Consider the following 20,346-nt stretch of genomic DNA (forward strand, 5'->3'; position numbering starts at 1 on the left):
GAGTTTCAGCTTGCATCATTCCTTCCAAAGAAATCCCAGGGACTCTCAGGATGACTGGTCTTCTCCAACACCACAGTTCAAGCATCAATTCTTGGCGCTCAGCCTTCTTCACAGTCAACTCTCACATCACCAACCCAGATAGCATATTGAAAAGCAGAGATATTACTTTGCCAAAAAAGGTCTGTCTAGTCAAGGCTATGGTTTTTCCAGTGGTCATGTATGGATGTGAGAGTTGACTGTGAAGAAAGCTGAATGCCAAAGAATTGATGCTTTTTGAACTGTGGTGTTGGAGAAGACTCATGAGAGTCCGGATGAGATGGCTGGATGGCATCACCAACTCAATGGACATGGGTTTGGGTAGACTCAGGGAGTTGGTGATAGAGAGGGAGGCCTGGCATGCTGCGATTCGTGGGGTCGCAACGAGTCGGACATGACTGAGCAACTGAACTGAACTGTGTCACTTAGCTATAAATAATACCTATATCATTAAAATGTCAGCTCTAAATACTGATTTAACCAAAAACTGATATAAATATATGAGAAGGATAGAAAGAGGTGAATGTATATGAGAGGAGGGTGTACAGAGTTAAATCTTTGTCTGCTGTAATAGGTCAATAGACAAGATCTAAAACCAAACAAAAAAATTTTTAAAAATCAGTATTCATATATTATTTAGAAATAATAAAGTAAGTTCTAGAAGGCAATTTTAATGATTAAGAATTATTGGACTAATAACAGAGAACTGGAAATAAGGAGGATGGAGCAGGGTATTGCTGTTTTTGATATAAGCCTTGTTATGTTAGGGCTTCCCTGGTAGCTCAGACAGTAAAGAATCTGACTGCAACGCAGGAGACACGGTTTGAACCCTGGGTCGGGAAGAACTCCTGGAGAAGGGAATGGCTACCCACTCCAGTATTCTTGCGTAGGAAATCCCATGGATAAAGGACCCTGGAAGGCTACAGTCCACGGGGTCGCGAAGAGTCAGACATGACTGAGCAACTAACATTTTCACTTTTCACTTGTCATATTATTTGACTCTTTTTAATTATGAAAAATATCATGAAGTATATCCCTTTTAAAAGGAAGATTTAAAAAAATTTTTTTATTATATTGGAGTATAACCAATTAACAATGCTGTGATAGTTAGGAAGAGTATTTTTTTTAAAAAACAAACTCTCAAACTACTCACCTTCCTGTCTGTTGATGTTTGTAAAATAGACATTATTTCAATAAAAAATAATCAAAATTTAATTTAATATTAAATAAGGTTATCCGTTGAATGCCTGGCATAGAACCTAGACTATAGTAGAAAAACAGGAAATAGTAGCTTTATCTATGTTTTACAAAACTGATTTATCTTTTTTATCTTATAGTCCCAGTTATATATTGTAGAAATGAATCTCAGGCAGGTTTGGGGCTCAGTCCTGCTAAAGATGATTGCACCTGGGAATTTAAACTTCAACTCATTCCTTCTGGCAGTAAATGTTCAGAAATCATGTATGTTTGGGGGTTAGTTTATACTATTTACTTCTACCCAGAGAATAGGCAAAAGCCAAAGTGCAAAGAATCTGTCTGCAATGCAGAAGACCGGGGTTTGATCCCTGGGTCAGGAAGATCCTCTGGAGAAGGGAATGGCAACACACTCCAATATTCTTGCCTGGAGAATTCCATAGACATAGGAGCCTGGCGGTCTACAGTCCATGGGATTGCAGAGCTGGACACAACTGAGAGAATAACGCTTTCACACACACAAAGTGTCCAGACGCAACCAGGAGACCCTAAGTCATAAAGACCCAAGAATGCAAAGGGGCTGCTTCTCAAAGGATCTGGCAAAGATGCACACCATCACCTGGAGGCCTCTGGCGGCCTTCATGGACCCTTATCCTTTCAACTGGGAATCTGCTGTGTTGCCCTTGTTCTGCTGGCTGCCTGTGTCTAGATCCAGATGCTTTGCCTACTGATACCTTTCCAAACTTTATCACCCCTATGACAACCAACCACAGTCAACTCTTGAATATTCAGGGAGAAAAAAAGAATTTACAGATAATCCCCCAAATTCATTTTTCATTGTATTTTAAATTTCTAGGGACTTCCCTGGTGGTCCAGTGGCTAAGACTCCATGCTACCAAAGCAGAGGTCACAAGTTTGATCCCTCATCAGGGAATTAAATCCCACGTGTGGCAACTAAAACCCAGCACAGCCAAATAAATAATTTTTTTTAATTCTACTTTTTCTATATCCTCTGAAATAAGATCTGTTAGCAAGTTAATACCTAGAACTTAAATTTTTATTATTTATCCCTGCCCTTCATATAGCATAGGTGCTAAAGGTAATTTTTTCAAAGTCAAAACAAGGGTGACAGAAAATATAGAATCTGAATAATCCACAAACTAGCTGGGTATATAATTTGTTATCCACAAATAGATTCAAGATGAAATTTTGCCTTGATGAACCTCATGTAAATTCTTTTCAATGCTTATTCTCACATTTCAGGAGCACTATATATTTTACAGCTCAAGTTCTATAAGCGGGTATTTTAATATTTATAGGCTATTTTCATTTTTTAATCTTTTTAAACTGAGCTTTAAAATTCCGTACTGTTGGATAATTTACGTTCAAAGCATTTTGCTAGGTGCTGTGTGCGTGAGGAGGGTGTGCTGGAAACAAAAAGTGTTATAATTACATCTATACTTGCTTAGGAATGTAAATGGTTAACTTCAAATTAAAAAAATTTTTAATAGTTTAGCACCTGAATTTTAATAGTTTAGCAAGATACACACCCCCATCCTTCACTTTTGTTAATAATTTAACAAATCCTGGTTATGTTGGGTTGTTTTTACTCCCAAGAAATACTATAATAAAACACCACAAATTGGGTGGCTTAACAAACACAGAAATCTGTTGTGTCAGGGTTCTAAAAGGCTAAAGTCCAAAATCAAGGTGTCAGCAGGACTGTGCTCCCTCTGAAACCTGAAGGAGAATCCTCTCTGGCTCTTCCTTGTTTCTGGTGGGTTGCTAGAATCTTTAGTGTTCCTTACTTGCAGTACTTAACTTCAAACTCAGCTTCTTTCACATGGCCTTCTCCCCATGTGTCTCTGTCGTCATATGGCGGTCCTCTTATAAGGCCACCAGCCACTGGGGACCCACCCTCCTTCAGTATGATCTCAACTAGTTCTATCTGCAATGACCCCATTTCCAAACAAGGTCACAGCCCCAGGTACTAGGGGAGTTACAACTTCAAAGTATCTTTTCTGGGAGGAAGAGAAAACTCAACCCAGGACAGTGAACAAACATCCTGAGATACTGTTCACACACCCCAGAAGTGATGGATCTTGGGAGTTCCCTGGTGGCCTCATGGCTAGGAGTCCAGGGTTTCAGTGCTGTGGCCCAGGTTCAAACCCAAGTCTAGAAACTGGGTGGCATTGCCAAAAAAAATTTTTTAAAGGAAGTGGGTGAATCTTGCTTGAGCTTAATATTTTGTTCTCAAGGTTGCTGGGGAATAGATGCAAATAAGCATATTTTTAAGTCCTAACACTACCAATGAGGTTGTTTTTAGTAGACGATTAATGGAAATAGAACAATCCACTCTTCATAGTTTACTTTTTTAAAACACTAAAATTATAGTTCAAATGATGATTTACTTTTCCTAACATAGGAAGCTTGTTCATTTTAGGTAGGGTCACATATTACCTTAGCTCCCAATAATTATTAGGGGTTGCTGCATCATAAAAAGTATTTATAGCTAAGTTATACTAGATCAAATCTAATTGATTAAATCAGAATTCTGTGCAACATTAATTAAAGTATGCTGCAGATTAAGCAAAGTAATTACATGAGCGATTGCATTTAATGGAATATTTTTATGAATCAGAATATTGCATAATAAACCTGAAAACAGCTACACTGAATACCAAATATATTTCACAAAACAAATTGCACTGAGAACTGCAAAGACATCTGAACAAATGCGCATGAACCTAAAGGCGACTTGAAGTTCTTCTGAAGCAGGCTCCATTCTTCATTTCTACGCACTGCCAATCCCAACCGCCACCCCCCGCATATTTCCACAATGATCACTTTTAGGACCACTTCCTCTTTCCCCAGGAGAGGCACTACGGGAGTTTCTGCCATGGAGCATCAATGCCTATTCCACCAGCCCAGGCAAGGGGAGAGAACCATATCAGAAACACGAGATGTTATAGCATATAGACTCTGGAGTACTATTCACCTTATAATTTATGAGTTCAACTAACAGGAGAGCTTCCCACAAAACACTGAAACAGTGTGTTTGAATGTTTAAACTGTCTCACAAGTAAATGCTGCCCCAGTTGGCAAGATCTAAAAGATAACAAAGACACCCAGCCCCACCACCCCAAGAAAATGAGCCAACAGTTCAGGGCAAATGCTCTGGAAGAAATCATTTGCAACAACCAAAGGACTACTGTTAGGTTCAGTTATTGAATTTCTATTTCTGCAGTTATACTTCTGGCAGAAGCACAGATCTCTGCTACCCTAGGTAGAATTCTTCAGTAATGTAAAGCTGTATCCACTATTCTAAAGGAAGCTATCTGACATCTGCTCAGTAGAAATTGTGTTGCTGGATGTTTTCAGATCCAGCTGTCCTATCTCAAGCAACAGTGGTCTGAAATCTTGTGTAAGGTTTTCATTTGGTAGAGCAGCAGACATAAAGAGACACTTCAATGGCTTTGTGCCAGTGTCAAGGGAATTTCATAAAAGAATGAATATTTGAAGTAAGTGCCACTGCAGCACCTATCACCAACTATCAGGGAGATCCTAAAGAGGTAGAACCGAGCTAAGCAGGAGTGTCCAAGAATCAATCAATCATTTAGAACAATAATAGTAACTCTGAGATACTATTAACTAAAGAATTCTATACTGGGAACTTGAAATCAATTTTTTTTTTACTGTCATAAATATGAACACTGGGCTTCCCTGGTGGCTCAGACAGTAAAAAATATCTGCCTGCAATGCAGGATGCCAAGGTTTCAATCCTTGGGTTAGGAAGATTCCTTGGAGAAGGTAATGGCAACTCACTCCAGTATTCTTGCCTGGAGAATTCCATGGACAGAGGAGCCTAGTGAGCTACAATCCAGAGGGTCACTAAGAGTTGGACACAACTGAAAGACTTTCAAATATGAACACTAGCCTTTATGTTTCCTTTACAATAACTTCAGTCTGTTCTTTTTTATCATCTTTAAGCTGCTTTTATATAGAAGACTTTGAGTCACAAACAACATTTCAACCACAGATCTTATAGCAATCTGCATATTTTGTTAGCCAATTAATCATTCCAAGTATACTACTACAAGTGTTTCTCTTATACCTGGATACAAATTTTCAGCATACCACTGTCTTTCCCTATCTATTCCCCTTCTTTTAAAGGCTAAAGAGAATTCTAGCTTCATGTGTCTTAGTCTCTTTTCTCTGCCTCCCTCCAACGTGCATTCTTCCCTAGCAGACCCTTCTTAAGTTTTTGCGATAGGGAACTGGGGGAAGAAGTGAAGAAAGCAGAAGAGGAGTGGGAGGCTCCTTTGACAGATGGGAACTTTCCCAGGGCCTTTGAGGGCAGGAGGCACAGGCAGCTGCAGTTCATAGGATAACGGATAGGAGAGTAAAGAAGGAATTCTAGAAATCATTTCTGGGGCTCTCCTGGTGGCTCAGTGGCTAAGAGTTCACTTTGCAATGCAAGGGACACTAGTTGGATCCCTGGTCCAGCAAGACCCCACATGCCGGGAGCAACTAAGCCTGTGGGCCACAATGACTGAGCCCACACACTTAGAGCCCATGCTCTGCAACGAGAAGCCACTACACTGAGAAACTAGCGCACAGCTAGAAAGTAGCCCCCACCCACCACAACTAGAGAATGCACATGCACAGCAACGAAGACCCAGTGCAGTCAAAAATAAAGAATTAAATACATACATTTATAAAAAAGAATCATTGCTGAAGATTATACATGGCTTTGTCTTGGTCAACAAGGACTTTGAAATTACTGGGCCTTATTCGTTTGAATATATAAATATACATTATTTGAAAATGAACCATTTGGATCCTAGTTAAAAACATTAAACTCTATACTGGATGTTTATTATAATTTCTGTTTGGTTAGCACCCTAGAATACCCTTGCCCATGTCTAGGGAAATATGAAGATGTAAAAATCCTGGGTTCCCAAGGTGAAACCCAGAAATAAGCTTAGTATCATTTGCCCAACACACAGAATACAAGCATGTGACTTAGGCTCCCCTGATAATAGGCCCAGAAGTGAGAGTTGCTATTCAATAGTCATTAAGTTTCAGTTATGTAAGATAAGCCCTAGAGATCTCTTTATAACATCATGCCTATAGTTAACAATACTGGATTACACACATAAAAATGCAGTAAGAGGGTAAGTCTCATATTATATGTTTGTAACAATTTTTTAATACAGGAATTTTTTTTTTTAAGTGAGCAACTTGAGGAAGAGTAAGTACCGCTCAGCATCCATGAGGTGGCAAAAATAGCAGCCAACCAGACAAAACTCTAATTCAAAAAAGATACATGCACCCCAGTGTTCAGAGCAGCACTGTTCACAATAGCCAAGACATAGAAACAAACCAAATATCCACTGACAGATGAATGGCTAAAGAAGATGTGGTGTGTATACACATACACATACAATGGAATGTTACCCAGCTATAACAAAGAATGAAATAAAGTCTTTTGTAGCAACATGGAGTAACAGGCAAATTTGGCCCTGGAGTACAGAATGAAGCAGGGCAAAGGCTAATAGAGTTTTGCCAAGAGAATGCACTGGTCATAGCAAACACCCTCTTCCAACAACACAAGAGAAGACTCTACACATGGATATCACCAGATGGTCAACACCGAAATCAGATTGATTATATTCTTTGCAGCCAAAAATGGAGAAGTGCTATACAGTCAACAAAAACAAGACCAGCAGCTGACTGTGACTCAGATCATGAACTCCTTATTGCCAATTTCAGACTTAAATTGAAGAAAGTAGGGGAAACCACTAGACCATTCAGGTATGACCTAAATCAAATCCCTTATGATTATACAGTGGAAGTGAGAAATAGATTTAAGGGACTAGATCTGATAGAGTGCCTGATGAACTATGGACGGAGATTCATGACACTGTACAGGAGACAGGGATCAAGACCAACCCCAAGAAAAAGAAATGCAAAAAGGCAAACTGGTTGTCTGAGGAGGCCTTACAAATAGCTGTGAAAAGAAGAGAAGCAACAAGCAAAGGAGAAAAGGAAAGATATATCCTTTTGAATGCAGAGTTCCAAAGAACAGCAAGAAGAGATAAGAAAGCCTTCTTCAGTGATCAATGCAAAGGAATAGAGGAAAACAACAGAATGGGAAAGACTAGAGATCCCTTCAAGAAAATTAGAGATGCCAAAGGAACATTTCATGCAAAGATGGGCTCAATAAAGGACAGAAATGGTATGGACCCAACAGAAGCAGAAGATATTAAAAAGAGGTGGCAAGAATACACAGAAGAACTGTACAAAAAAGAGCTTCATAACCCAGATAACTGAGATGGTGTGATCACTCACCTAGAGCCAGACATACTGGAATATGAAGTCAAGTGGGCCTTAGGAAGCATCACTACGAACAAAGCTAGTGGAGGTGATAGAATTCCAGTAGAGCTATTTCAGATCCTAAAAGATGAAGCTGTGAAAGTGCTTCACTCCATATGCCAGCAAATTTGGAAAACTCAGCAGTGGCCACAGTACCGGAAAAGATCAGTTTTCATTCCAATCCCAAAGAAAGGCAATGCCAAAGAATGCTCAAACTACTGCACAATTGAACTCATCTCACAAGCTAGTAAAGTAATGCTCAAAATTCTCCAAGCCAGGCTACAACAACACATGAACCATGAACTTCCAGATGTTCAAGCTGGTTTTAGAAAAGGCAGAGGAACCAGAGATCAAATTGCCAACATCCACTGGATCATCAAAAAAGCAAGAGAGTTCCAGAAAAACATCTATTTCTGCTTTATTGACTATGCTAAAGCCTTTGACTGTGTGGACCACCAACAGACTCTGGAAAATTCTTAAAGAGATGGGAATACCAGACCACCTGACCTGCCTCCTGAGAATCTGTATGCAGGTCAGGAAGCAACAGTTAGAACTGGACATGGAACAACAGACTGATACCAAATAGGAAAAGGAGTTCATCGAGGCTGTATATTGTCACCGTGCTTATTTAACATATATGCAGAGTAGATAATGACAAACGCTGGGCACAAGGAAGGAAGCACAAGCTGGAATCAAGATTGCTGGGAGAAATATCAATAACCTCAGATATGCAGATGACACCACCCTTATGGCAGAAAGCTAAGAAGAACTAAAAAGCCTCTTGATGAAAGTGAAAGAGGAGAGTGAAAAAGTTGGCTGAAAACTCAACATTTAGAAAACGAAGATCATAGCATCTGGTCCCATCACTTCATGGCAAATAGATGGGGAAACAGTGGAAACAGTGGCAGACTTTATTTTTGGGGGCTCCAAAATCACTACAGATGGTGACTGTAGCCATGAAATTAAAAGATGCTTGCTCCTTGGGAGAAAAGCTATGACCAATCTAGACAGCATATTAAAAAGCAGAGATATTACTTTGAAAACAAAGGTTGATCTAGTCAAGGCATTGGTTTTTCCAGTAGTCATGTATGGATGTGAGAGTTGGACTATAAAGAAAGCTGAGTGCCGAAGAATTGATGCTTTTGAGCTGTGGTGTTAGAGAGGACTCTTGAGAGTGCCTTGGACTGCAAGGATATCCAACCAGTCCATCCTAAAGGAAATCCATCCTAAATATTCATTGGAAGGACTGATGTTAAAGCTGAATGAAACTCCAATACTTTGGCCACCTGATGCTGGGAAAGATTTAAGGTGGAATGAGAAGGGGACGATAGAGAGTGAGATGGTTGAATGGCATCACCGACTCAATGGAGAGGAGTTTGGGTAAACTCTGGAAATTGGTGATGGACATGGTAGCCTGGTGTGCTGTGGTCCATGGGGTCACAAAGAGTCAGACATGACTGAGCAACTGAACTGAACTGTAGCAACATGGAAGGACCTAGAGATTATCGTACTAAGTGAAGTCAAAAAGAGAAAAACAAATACCATATATCATGAATTACATGTGGAATTTAAAATAGGACACAAATGAACTCATCTATAAAACTGAAACAGACTCACAGACATAGAGAACAGAACTGTGGTTGCCAAGGGGGAGGGGGTTGAGGGAGAGACTAAGTGAGAGGTTGAGGTTAGCAGATAAAAGTTTTATATACGGATGGATAAACAAGGCCCTACTGTATAAGCACAGAGAACTATATTCAATATCCTATAATAAACCATAATGGAAAAATTACATGTGTATAACTAAGTCACTTTGCTGCACAGCCAAAATTAAACACATTGTAAGTCAGGTATACTTCAGTAAAATAATTTTTTTAAAAATAGCAGCCAAACTCACGCTACAGAAACAGTGGTGGTGGGGTGGGGGCAGCTACAGTGAAGGTTATGGTTAAACTCAGCAGGCCTGTTCTGCAGCCTGTAGTTGGACATCATCCCCAGATTCTTAGCTGTGAGCCTGTTCTCCCATAAATATTTATACAATAAACTCCTTTCCTGTTTGATCAGCCAGCACCAATTTCTGGTGCCATACAAAACATTTTATTAAAACTCTTGTGGGGTTGCATATGAGAAGAATGGCCCAGTTTTCCATAGTTACTCTGCTTTTATATTTAACCCAGGCATTATTTGCTGCATAATATTACTTGGAGATTTTAATCAGTGGCTTTTAGTTCAAAGTTAGATTGTATTTCCACAATGTTAATGAAAATGGCATGAGTATACCATGGAATAAAGTGTCTTCAAAATTCCAAATGTAACTACTCATAAAGAGAGGGCACAGTGAGACAAGAAGTATGTTTGGCTTTATATTTAGAAAGAGAAGATTCTGACTGGGTCTCTTAGTCATACTCCAGAGGAGTCTTCCTTTAATATTTTTCTGAGCAATAAGCACATATTACGCAGGACCTGAGCTTCATATCATTCCTACCAAGCAACAGTCTCCAAATTTTACAAATATGTAAAAACACAGGGTAGGAGATGCAGGCAAATTTTACTGGACCAAGGGGTGGGTATGGTGATGGTGGAGGATATTAATCTAATCAAAGCTTGCAGAGGTCCTCATCGATTATGGGTAAATGATCATTAGGATTTCACCTTGATCTACTTTTAGCATAGTCAAGCTACTGGTTGCCTTGTTTAGCCAAAGGAAATTCTTTTTTTTTTTTGTATAGCACACTGTTGACAATGCAAGTCAACTTAGAAGAAAAACATTTCAGTAACTATCTCATCTAAAAAAAGGAGGAAATGATTTAAATACAGGCTTTGCTGAGAAGAAATCTCCCTGTTTGGTATTCCTGGGGATAATAAAGATTTTATTCTTAAAAGCTTAAACTAACAAGACTAAACCAGTTACTGGATACATTTACCATTCTGCATGTGTGACAAATAAGCAATCATGCCAGAGCAAATCCATGCCTCAAAGGAGTTAATGTAGTTACCCAAAGGTTTATTGAGCAACTGCTCTGTGCCTCCTGCCCAAATGATTCACGAGCAAAATCAAGAAGGTATAAAGTTATCAACAGTGCCTCCTCTCTTGGCTACCTCTATCTCCTCTAGATATCCAGCTCCCTCTGTTGCCTCCCACTGCTCAAGAAATCCCACCACCACCACCATGAGCCCCAGCTGAAGCACCCACCGATGGCCTGCCTTTCCAGATAGGTCTCTACCTCTAGATCTCTCTCCACTCCTCTTCCTGAAAAGACCAAATCTTCTGTCCCCGAAGGAAGTCCTCTTATCTGTCTTTTGAAAGGTTATTAGTCAGCTCTTGCAACCATAGCAAAATACTGCAGACTGGGTGACTTAAATAGCACCCATTTTTTCACAGATCCAGAGCCTGGATTCTAAGATCATAGTTCCTGGCCTTTCTTGATGCATGGTAGCTTGGTGGGTTATAGTCCACAGGGTCACAAAGAGTTGGACAAAACTGAAGGAACATAACATGCAAGCACACACGGGGTGGGGGGAAGAGACAGAGAGAGTGAACACTCTGGTATCTCTTTTCATAAGCACACAAATCCTATTCAATCAGGGCCACACCCCTGTGACCTCATTTAACCTTAATTGCTTCCTCAGAGGCTCCATCACCAAATACATCCACACTGGGAGTTAGGGCTTCAACATATGAATCTGTAGAGGCTGGAAACACACATATTCAGATAACAGAAGACATACAGTTAACTCAAATAAACCACATGATGAAAGGATTTTAGCCCTCTTTGCACAGAATGCACCTTCTGGCAGGGAATAATCCCTCAATTACCATGGGAAAGAATTTCTAGTGATTCAGTGGGTAACTTTGATGAGAGTCAAAGAAAAGTGTGAAAAAGGCTTGAAACTCAACATTCAAAATGGCAGCTGGTCCCATCACTTCAAGGCAAATAGAAGGGGGAAAAGTGGATGCAGTCACAGATTTTATTTTCTTGAGCTCCAAAATCACTGAGGACAACAACTGCAGCCATGAAATTAAAATATGCTTGCTCCTTGGAAGAAAAGCTATGACTAGCCTAGACAGCACATTAAAAAGCAGAGACATCACTTTCCAACAAAGGTCCTTATGTTCAAAGCCATGGTTTTTCCAGCAGTCATGTACAGATGTGAGAGTTGGACCATAAAGAAGGCTGAACACCAAAGAATTGATGCTTTTGATCTGTGGTGTTGGAGAAGACTCTTGAGAGTCCCTTGGACAGCAAGGAGAGAAAACCAGTCAATCTTAAAGGAAATCAATCCTGAATATTCATTGGAAGGACTGATGCTGAATCTCTTATACTTTGGCCACCTGATGTGAAGAGCTAACTCATTGGAAAAGACCCTGATGCTGGGAAAGATTGACAGCAGGAGGAAAAGAAAGTGGAATGGATGAGATAGTTAGTTAGATAGCATCACTGACTCAATGAACATGAGTCTGAGCAAACTCCAGAAGGTAGTGAAGAACAGGGAAGCCTGGCATGCGGCAGTCCATGGGGTCACAAACAGTCGCATATGACTTAGCAACTGAACAACAAAACAGGAGGGAAGTACAGCCTTCACTTCACATGGCCCCTGTGTCCTCCTGACTCCACTGGGTGCAAGGCTCACTCTCATCCTGGTTTGCAGCTGTCTCACTGTTCCCGCTTCTTCAGTGTGGGTCAAGAATATGCAATAAACCACTCCACTGATGGCGGGGCACGCAGGCACACACTCCATCCCCAGACCTTCAGGCCACAGGTCATCTCTGGTCCTGAACTTTGCCAAGACTATAAGTCCACAAATAAGAAGGGGTACATCATGTCCCCTAGTCTGGCAGTACACCATACAGCCATGCCTGGCCCGTATTCCAAATTTTCTAAATCATTTATGCTTGTGCATATACAGCAACAGACAAACTTGCGTATTCTTAACTTGTAAGCTTTTCCTTCTACCTTTACCTGCCTTTGGGGGAGTTAAATTATATTACCTTGTAGTAGATACAGATGGTGTTTAGAAATCTTAAAGGTTGCATGGCCTGTACATCAGAATAGAGAAAGAGCCAAGATGTGTGTGTGACATTACTTTTTTTCCCGCTGTCCTAGTCTCACATAGGAATCTGACCAAACGCTACATCAGCAGCTACTGCTGCTGCTGCTGCTAAGTCACTTCAGTCGTGTCCGACTCTGTGTGACCCCATAGGCGGCAGCCCACCAGGCTCCCCCGTCCCTGGGATTCTCCAGGCAAGAACACTGGAGTGGGTTGCCATTTCTTTCTCCAATGCATGAAAGTGAAAAGTGAAAGTGAAGTCGCTGAGTCTTGTCCGACTCTTAGCGATCCCATGGACTGCGGCCCACCAGGCTCCTCCATCCATGGGATTTTCCAGGTAAGAGTACTGGAGTGGCTTGCCATTGCCTTCTCCGAACTTTTTTTCCCTCTATGTACTTCTCTCCCTCACAACAGGGAGACCAAATCAATTTTAATGGGTCAATAAACAGAGGAGTAAAAAATAAAATAAAATGCAATAATCTTGATGGTAGAAATTTAAAATGTCAGCTTTAAGGTTATTTTAAAACATTTTAATATGTTCCATTTCCATGAAAAGTGCAAGCAAATCCCACCATTTCCCTCCAAGAAATCAGGTCCCTGGAAAAAGTCATGTGTGGAAATGCCTATCTGGGTACTTCAAAACTCCTAAGGTTGTATCAAAGCTATATATATATATAATTGGGTATGGAAATTATGGAGGTATTTAATAAAATGTAAATAATTCCGGAGTGTGTCACCTTGTTAAATATTTGGTATATAATTTAACAAAGGTTCTCTGATATTACTGTCTTATGAGTTTATCAAATTTTCAATTTATTCTCATTTTAGTATGGAATTTTCATTTCACACTCATTAAAAGGCAATCCAGGGTGGAAGGGAGCTTCAAAAGGGAAGAGAAATATGTATACCTATGGCTAATTCATGAAGAAGGCAATGACACCCCACTCTAGTACTCTTGCCTGGAAAATCCTATGGACGGAGGAGTCTGGTAGGCTGCAGTCCATGGGGTCGCTAAGAGTCAGACACGACTGAGCGTCTTCACTTTCACTTTTCACTTTCATGCATTGGAGAAGGAAATGGCAACCCACTCCAGTGTTCTTGCCTGGAGAATCCCAGGGATGGGGAAGCCTGGTGGGCTGCCGTCTAGGGGTTGCACAGAGTCGGACACAACTGAAGCAACTTAGCAGCAGCAACAGCACGGCTAATTCATATTATTGTATGGCAGAAACTAAACCAATATTCTAAAGCAATCATCCTTCAACTAGAAATACATTTTATAATTTTTAAAAAGGAAATTCACTCACTACAGAGGCAAATAACTGACCTGTAGAGTAGCCATAATGCCTGGCAATGGAGGCAACCATATATAAGTGGTTTATTGAAATGACGTGACAATACATTATGTTTGAATGTTGTCCTTCATTAATGATGCATAGTTTAGTGTGTTAGGCAGACTGGCAATGGACAGGATACTAGGATACGTTAACGCCACATTTCTAGCAAGTCTTATACATACATCTGCAGTGCATTGACGCCAATCATTAGTTTTCAAACAATACCTGGAATCAACAGAATTAGCAATACCTGGAATCAACAGAATTAGCAATGCCTGGGAACATTAAAAATGCAAATTTTCAGGACCTCACCCAGACCTACTGAATCAGAAATTTGGACTCAATTGTTTTAACAAGCTCTGCCTGGAAAATCCCATGGACAGAGGAGCCCGGTAGGCTGCAGTCCATGGGGTCACTGAGTCAGACACGACTGAGCAACTTCACTTTCACTTTTCACTTTCATGCACAGGAGAAGGAAATGGCAACCCACTCCAGTGTTCTTGCCTGGAGAATCCCAGGGACAGGGGAGCCTGGTGGGCTGCTGTCTATGGGGTCGCACAGAGTCGGACACGACTGAAGTGACTTAGAGCAGCAGCAGCAGGTGATTTTAATGCAAGCTATGGTTTGATAACCACAGGCTCATTATTTGTGCCTGATTTTCACTGAACACAAAAACAAACCCCAAACCCTGCCCTTTCTGCACACCCCAATCATAGTTGCCAGATTTAGCAAATAAAAATAAGAGGACACCAGTTACATTTCAAATAAAAACGTAAAATTTTAGTATAATTATGTTCTTGCAGTTATGTCCCATATACGTATATATATATATACACACACACACCACTTATACAGGGGGATATATAGGTATCTCTGTGCATACTTATACTAAAAAATTATTTGTTGCTTATCTGATATTCAAATTGAACTTTTCATCCTGTGTCCTGAGGTTTTCTGGCCTCCACACCCAAGGATGTTCTGATCTGGCCAGCCCTCGGCATTCTCCACAGGGTTACATCATCCAATCCCGTTTTAGAGTTTATCACCTTACCAGCCTCTCACCACCCCAGGGGTCACATGACGGTTGCTCTCAGAGTGACCTTCCCTCGCCTGTCAGAGTATGCACACTAATTGGTACAGATAGTGAAGAGGAACTAAAAAGCCTCTTGATGAAAGTGAAAGTGGAGAGTGAAAAAGTTGGCTTAAAGCTCAACATTCAGAAAACGAAGATCATGGCATCCGGTCCCATCACTTCATGGGAAATAGATGGGGAAACAGTGGAAACAGTGTCAGACTTTATTTTTCTGGGCTCCAAAATCACTACAGATGGTGACTGCAGCCATGAAATTAAAAGACGCTTACTCCTTGGAAGAAAAGTTATGACCAAGCTAGATAGCATATTGAAAAGCAGAGACATTACTTTGCCAACAAAGTCCGTCTAGTCAAAGCTATGGTTTTTCCAGTAGTCATGTATGGATGTGAGAGTTGGACTGTGAAGAAGGCTGAGTGCCAAAGAATTGATGCTTTTGAACTGTGGTGTTGGAGAAGACTCTTGAGAGTCCCTTGGACTGCAAGGAGATCCAACCAGTCCATTCCGAAGGAGATCAGCCCTGGGATTTCTTTGGAAGGAATGATGCTAAAGCTGAAACTCCAGTACTTTGGCCACCTCATGCGAAGAGTTGACTCATTGGAAAAGACTTTGATGCTGGGAGGGATTGAGGGCAAGAGGAGAAGGGGACGACAGAGGATGAGATGGCTGGATGGCATCACTGACTCGATGGACGTGAGTTTGAGTGAACTCCGGGAGTTGGTGATGGACAGGGAGGCCTGGCGTGCTTGGATTCATGGGGTCGCAAAGAGTCGGACAGGACTGAGCAACTGATCTGATCTGATCTAACATGGTCAAACAGAACAGAGTCACCTACGTTTATACTTGTGACCACTCTGGAGGTAGAAATATTGGGTGTCAGCTGAAGACAAGAGCTAAAGAAACATACACCAAATTTCACCTAGCTAACTTTAATTAATGAAAAACTTTTTTTCTGTTTAAAGAGCTTTGCATTTCACGCATGATTCTGGATTACTAATAAGGAATAATTAACTGTGGATGAAAAATGTTTGTGTATCTCTTAGCAGAGCTGTATGCTGACGGTGGGTTCTTTCCTACAACTGTTCTATTTAAGTCAGACAACCAAAACCCAGCAACTGTGAAACATAAATCCTTCCCAAATTGGTTTTATACTCATTTTTCATTTTTGAATTGTCACCCTGTTTCCTTTTTGAATTTACATAAAATAGATTTTAAATACACAGTTCAATATGTTTTGACAGACATGCATCTTCACCCCATTAACATACAGAACATTTTATTTTCTTCTCTCTAGAAAAGATCCTCAGGTCCCTTTCCAGTCAACCACCACACACCCCCCAGAGGCAACCACCGCTCGGATTTTTATCACCCTACATTAGTTTTGTGTGTTCTAGAACTTCATATAAACAGAACTGCTTTCCCTTTCACATATTCAAAACATTTGGCTCTGTGGCAGGGGACTTTTAATGTGTTTTTATTTCTCTCCTCTGAAATTCTCTGAAAAGATATAAAGTTAGGATCTCAGGCCTCACTCTCAAGAGGCAGGATGGGTGCTGGATATTTTTCTGGTCTGAAAGGAACAGAAATAGGCCAGGGTTCCCTAATGGCCTCCTGAGACAGGTTCCCAAGGCAAGAAGCACTTGGGTCAGGGAACCCAGGAAGGGGGGCGGGGGAGGAATGGCAACCGGAGGAGCTTGGCGGGCTACAGTCCAGGGGGTCACAAAAGAATCTGACACGAGACCAGCGACTAATCAACAAAGAGAACGTCTAGGGGCTGTGCTGGATGGGGAGCTCCTCCAGCGCCCCCGTGGGCTGCGTGAGGTACTGCACCATCGCCTTTAGGTCAGCTCCCATCACTAGGCTTCTAGGCCTACAGCGGTTGCCCGTGTACTCCATGGTATCTGCAATGAAAACCAGACTCTGCAGCATGGGAGTGTGTTCCTATGTCTGTACTTTGGGGACAGACTAGCCCAGACCAGACTCCCTACAGCAACAGCAGAGAAATGTAGCTGCCCCTGCTCCAGCTAATATAAGTTAAACATATGAGTTATTTAATATTTTAGTGCTTTTCAAAGTACCCACTGGAGTAGTCTCTAATTATTATTTTAAAAGTCTACTACCCAGACAGAACATAAAATTTTAAATACCAGAAGTATGTAATCTAATATTATCCTCTATTTCACTTTTGTTCACATCCCCAGGGGGAATCCAGGGATGAAAAAATATATAAATCCAAACAGACACATTGCTGGAATGGTTAATTTAAATTGGTGTATACACATGTTATATATGAGGCAAATTTAGAAAAATACAAAGAATAAAATTATTTTAAAGACACCCCCCCACGACATTGACGCTCATCACAAATAATCAACAGCCCTTCTGCCCCCCAACCCGGAGTTGTTCTCAGACTTCTAGAATCTCCCAAAGGCAGACTTACCTGTGGCTCCTTCCATGAAAACTCCAAAGCTGTTCTTGCTCACTGGATGGTAGAATCTATCTCTGTCAGGTTCCCAAGACCATCACCTCCCCTAGGTCAGAGGAGAGGCCTTGTAGGACCATCACAGAAGACAAAAAGCCTTCCTCCTTCTTTGCTGTCAGAGGCTGAGTCCTCCTGGAGAGCGTTCTGGCAGAGTTTGTAGAGCAAGATGCTTGTCAAGGATCAACAGCTGTGAAAGGAAGGGGCACAAGCTGACTTAGAGGAAGTAGGAGAACAACCAGGCAAGCCCAGCAAACATGGCTGAAAACTCTGGGCTGAGAACTCCTTGACCCCTGACCCCTGCCTCTGACCCCTGCCCTGTCTCCAGATCCCTCTCTCTCCCATCACCCCATGCAGGCAGCTCCAGGAAGGGTGGAATCTCGGGCCAATCAGCTCAGGAAATGAGGCACACCTGAGGAGCTGACTATAGAAACCCCATACCTGTAAGCAATTATGCCCAACCCTCCCCTCCCTGCTCCCCTGGCAACCACTCATCTACTTTCTGTCTCTATAAATTGGCCTATTTCGGACATTTCCGATAGATGGAATCATATAGTAAGTGGTCACTCCTTTCTGGGCGTGTAATTTCAAGGCACATGTCCAGCACTGGTTCTCAGATTTCCCCAGGAGGATGAAGCTTGCTGCCCACAGTGGTGTGGTGATGGTGGTTTATTTGCTAAGTCATGTCTGACTCTTGTGACCCCTGCAGACTGTAGCCCACCAGGCTCCTCTCTCCATTAGATTCCCAGGCAAGGATACTGGAGTGGATTGCCATTTCCTCCTCTGTGGGAATCTTCCAGACCCAGGGATTGAACCTGATCCTGCGACTCCTGCATTATAGGCAGATTCTTTACTGCTGAGCCACCAGGGAGGCCCCACCCACAGTGGTGATGGGTAGTTAATTGGCTGCTTTACTTTTCTGATTTCATTCTCCTACTTCCCACCCCCACCCCGCCCCCATGTTTCCTAGAATCATGTCTCAAAGAAAGGTCTTGGCTCAAATCCTTGCTTTCGGATCTGCTTCTGGGAGAACCTAAACCGAACACTAGATATATCCAGTTAAGTAATCCATTTATCAGATATATACACTGAACATTTCCTCTATGCTTATTACATTGCTTGGTAACTTTATGTTTTGTTAGTTATATCTCAATAAAAATAAATTGCAATAAATAAATGAGGGAGCTGGGATATTTATATTTATATTAATACATTGCTGCTGTGTCCGACTCTGTGCGACCCCATAGACGGCAGCCCACCAGGCTCCCCTGTCCCTGGGATTCTCCAGGCAAGAACACTGGAGTGGGTTGCCATTTCCTTCTCCAATGCATGAAAGTGAAAAGTGAAAGTGAAGTCACTCAGTCGTGTCCGACTCTTAGCAACCCCATGGACTGCAGCCTACCAGGCTCCTCCGCCCATGGGATTAGCTCCATTCAATAATCAGGGCTACTGGGGAATGGGATGTTTATTTCCACAGCTCATTCAAGCTCAGGCAGAACAGACTCTGAGGTCAGGGCTGTGTGTGTGTGGTTAGTCATCAGTCGTGTCTGAGTCCTACGACCCTATGGACTGTCGCCCACCAAGCTCCTCTTTCTCCTCTTTCTGAGATTCTCCAGGCAAGGATACTGAAGTGGATAACTATTCCCTTCTCCAGTGGTGCCCTCTGGCAAAGAGATGTAGGTACCAGCCAGCACTTGTAGTCTGGAGGCAGGATGTACTGAAATGGCAGGGATGAGGGGCTGCAGGTGGGGCACAGATAGGACCTGCTGCATTTGGTACCTGAGAGATGGACCTCACATACCTGCCCAGCATATTCACAGATGAGCCATTCTGTGAAGAAGGAGGGTTCACTTAGAAGCTTCCAAATCTAAGAACTTATCTTTATAAATGTATTCCTAAACAGATCAGTACATGGATGACGTGTTTGGGGAGCCCCTTTATCTCAGTTGTAACCCCAAATCAAGAAAAGCTGAGGAAGGAGACAAGCACAAAGCATTCAGACCAAAGTGGGATTTTAGGTAGAATAAGGACCCCAACATCCCCGATTATGTCTGCATCCTAATCCTCAGAATCTGCAAATGTTCCATTTTAAGGTAAAAGGGACTTTACAGGTGTGGTTAGATTAAGGATCTTGAAATGGGGAAATTATCCTGAAGTACCCAAGTGGGCTCAATAGAGTCACACTTGTATTTAGGGTTAGCTTTTTATTTTTTAAATATTTATTTCTTTATTTGGCTGCATCAGGTGTTAGTTGTGGCATGCAGGATCTTTAGTTGTGGCATGAGAGTTCTTTAACGGGCTTTCCAGGTGGTGCAAGTGGTAAAGAACTTGCCTGCCAGTGAAAGAGACATAAAAGACGTGCATTCGATCCCTGCATTGCAAAGATCCCCTGGAGGAGGAAATGGCAACCCACTCCAGTATTCTTGCCTGCGAAATCCCTTGGACAGAGAAGCCTGGTAGGCTACAGGCCATGGCATCCCAAAGAGTTGGACACAACTGGAGTGACTTAGCACACATACATGAGGGTTCTGGAGTTGTGAATCTGAGATCTTTAGTTGCTGCCTGTGGACTCTTAGTTGCAGTACGTGGGATCTAATTCCCCAACCAAGGATCTAACCCCAGGGCCCCTGCATTGGGAACACAGAGTCTTAGCCACTGGACTGCCAAGGAAGTCCCAATCTCACAATTTTTATGAGAGGGACAAAGGAAAATTAGAGCCAGAGAAGGAGATTATGACCACAGAGGCAGAGATCAGGGTGATGTACTTTGAAGATGGAGCGAGGGGC

General features: G+C 41.8%; 1 long non-coding RNA gene across 1 annotated transcript in view; it reads right to left on the minus strand.

The window, feature by feature from the left end:
• The window catches only part of LOC138990755 (uncharacterized), a 147,826-nt gene extending 130,079 nt beyond the window's left edge, over window positions 1–17,747 (minus strand). The window contains exon 1 of the long non-coding RNA XR_011466855.1: window positions 17,522–17,747. This is a non-coding gene — a long non-coding RNA (uncharacterized lncRNA). The remainder of the gene's footprint in view (window positions 1–17,521) is intronic.
• Between the last annotated feature and the right edge of the window lie 2,599 nt (window positions 17,748–20,346).

Source organism: Bos mutus, chromosome 14 (assembly GCF_027580195.1).
Source record: "Bos mutus isolate GX-2022 chromosome 14, NWIPB_WYAK_1.1, whole genome shotgun sequence".
NCBI classification, from domain to species: Eukaryota; Metazoa; Chordata; class Mammalia; order Artiodactyla; family Bovidae; genus Bos; species Bos mutus.